Raw genomic sequence first — 2,563 nt, forward strand, 5'->3', positions numbered from 1 at the left:
AGGAAAAATTGATTTTTTTTTTTACAGAGATGCCAAGGTCACTCAATGAGATAGCAATTATTTCCAGAGTTATATTTGAACATTTGGAAATCAGTATGCAGAACAAGGAAAAATGAACCCAGATTTTCACCTCGCTTACACAACAATTAACCAATTAACCCATATTTACGTCAGTGAAAGTGGCATATCTCTGTGATAGTTGAAGGAACATGTATTTAAAGTCTAGAGTTAGAGAAGTACAGGGAAGGAGTTGAACAAGGAATATACTGTCACTGAACCACCTTGGCATACCTGGTGTCAAATTCCTCTGCATAGACATTATGCACTAAGGGTAACAAAGTCAAACAAAAATTTCAGTTCCAGCACAACTCCCAAATATTCAAATCACCAAGCTGAATGCCTTTGGGGATTCAGTGTCCATGTCTTAAATTGATTTACTTTAGTCTTATCCTACACTGCCTTGCATCTAACAAAAAATTACAAGTCATTTGAAAGGCACACAGACATACTGCCACATAAGAAACAAATCATTAGAACTTGCATAAATATGAAACAATCCTGAAACTATATCCTGAGGACCCAAATTATGACTCATACATTGAAAACAGTAATGGAAAAGGTAAATAACATGAAATATGAGCAGACAATTTTATCAGAGAAGTGGAAAGTGTAAAATAGTCAAATGAAAATAATGAAAACAAAGCAAGACAAGTTTTGCATTTGCCGAGTTATCAGTAAGTTCACCACAGCTAAGAAGTGAATCAGTGAACTTGAACATGGATAAATAAATTTATTAAAACTAACCACAGAGAAAAGAAACAAGAATAACAAGCAAAAACAAAGCAATCAAATAGGAAATGCATTTAAGAGTTCCAAAGCAGTGTTAAAGAGTGTAACATATTTGAGACATCAAACAGAAAAGGAAAAAAGAAATAGGGTGGAGGAAATACCCTAGGAATGTGGCCACTGATTTTCCAAGGCTAGTGAAATTTACCAAACCAATCCAGCCCCATGCATCTCACATTCCAGATAATAAAAAAAATAGAGAAAAACTGTTGACAGTAAAAGGACAAAAAGAAAAACATTTCATTATATACCAAAGCAAAAATACGTTTAAAGATTTACAGAAATTATGCAAATAAAAGGCAATCCAGGGGCCGGGGAGATGGCTCAGTGCAATAAGTGCTTTCCTGGCAAGTGCAAGGGCCTTTGTTCAATCCCCGGTTCTGCCAAAAAAAAAAAAAAAAAAAAAAAAAAAAAAGGCATTCCATAATTCTAAATGCAATGGAAATACTTTTTTAAGATGATAAATCAATACCTTATTCGAACATACAAAAACTGAGAGAATTAATGGCTTGCAGACATATTATATAAGAAGTGTTCATATAAGTTTTCTAGGAAAAAATGCATATAAAAAAAACTTCAAATACATAACAAATAATTGAAACTTACAGGAAACTGGATTTACAAATAACAAAAATCAGCCATTATCTTCAATAAAGGATTGCAGATCTTAGGTTAACAAAAATGGGCAAATAAATAGCAATGGTATAATTGAAATACATTTATCTCTAAATAAAAGACTGTTTAAGCTTCAATGAGTTAATATATTCCACTGATAAAAGTCTATATGTACTATATCACTTATAGTAAAAGGATTGCTTTTTTTAGCAAGTTAATTTTTGATAGTTATCTGAATAGATGGTAGTTTATCTTGAACCCTTTAAAATGTGCTTGTCTATAAAGCTGGAGTAGGCATGCTGTTGGAGATAGCCTTGAAAGATAAAGCAAGAAAAGACAATTTGACTCTCTTCCTCAATAGAGTGAATGGTGGGAGAAAATTGGGCAAAGAAGAGAAAAAAGAGATTATAAGAATTCAGTTTAGATTATTTTGTGAATTAAACTTAGTCAAATAAAACCCAAGAAATGTATGAGTTATTTTCTTCTGTGAGGGATTATAGACTGGGAAACATTTTATGAATATTTTTATTGTGGTCTACTAAATTATCAGGTCCTAACTGACTTTCCCACAAGACTTTCGGCACACAGGGATTCATCTGATAACTCAGCAGCTCTGAAGAATGAGTCCATGTATTTTCTTTCAAGTTATTTGTGAAGTGATTTGAGTAGGCTTTAATGTGTGAGAGCCCACATAACCATTTTATCCAATAGGGGAAAGGTAAATTCTCAAAGCAAAACGAATGCTTTGCTATCTGAATAAGTAAGATGGATGCTGGATTGACAAAATGAAAACTTTTTAATCTACTGTTTAACCTATTTTTCCACTTTAATTATTTGCCTATTCCATTTGGGAGATAGTTTTTTTCTCTAATAAGATGCTTATGAATACAAGTTTGAACGCTATGATGAGTCAAAGAATTCATTTCCACGTGTTCTTCTGGACACAATGCCTTGACTACACAATTCCCATTAAGCAGATCAATTAGGAATATCATTTTTATTTACATGTATTACCTGTTAATTTTATTTTACACTTTCATAATAGGATCCTATCAATACACACATAAATTCTGTTTGTGCAGGTTAAGAAATTTACCTAGCT

The sequence above is a fragment of the Octodon degus genome, unplaced genomic scaffold, assembly GCF_000260255.1.
Source record: "Octodon degus isolate 3935 unplaced genomic scaffold, OctDeg1.0 scaffold00115, whole genome shotgun sequence".
In the NCBI taxonomy this organism is placed as follows: Eukaryota; Metazoa; Chordata; class Mammalia; order Rodentia; family Octodontidae; genus Octodon; species Octodon degus.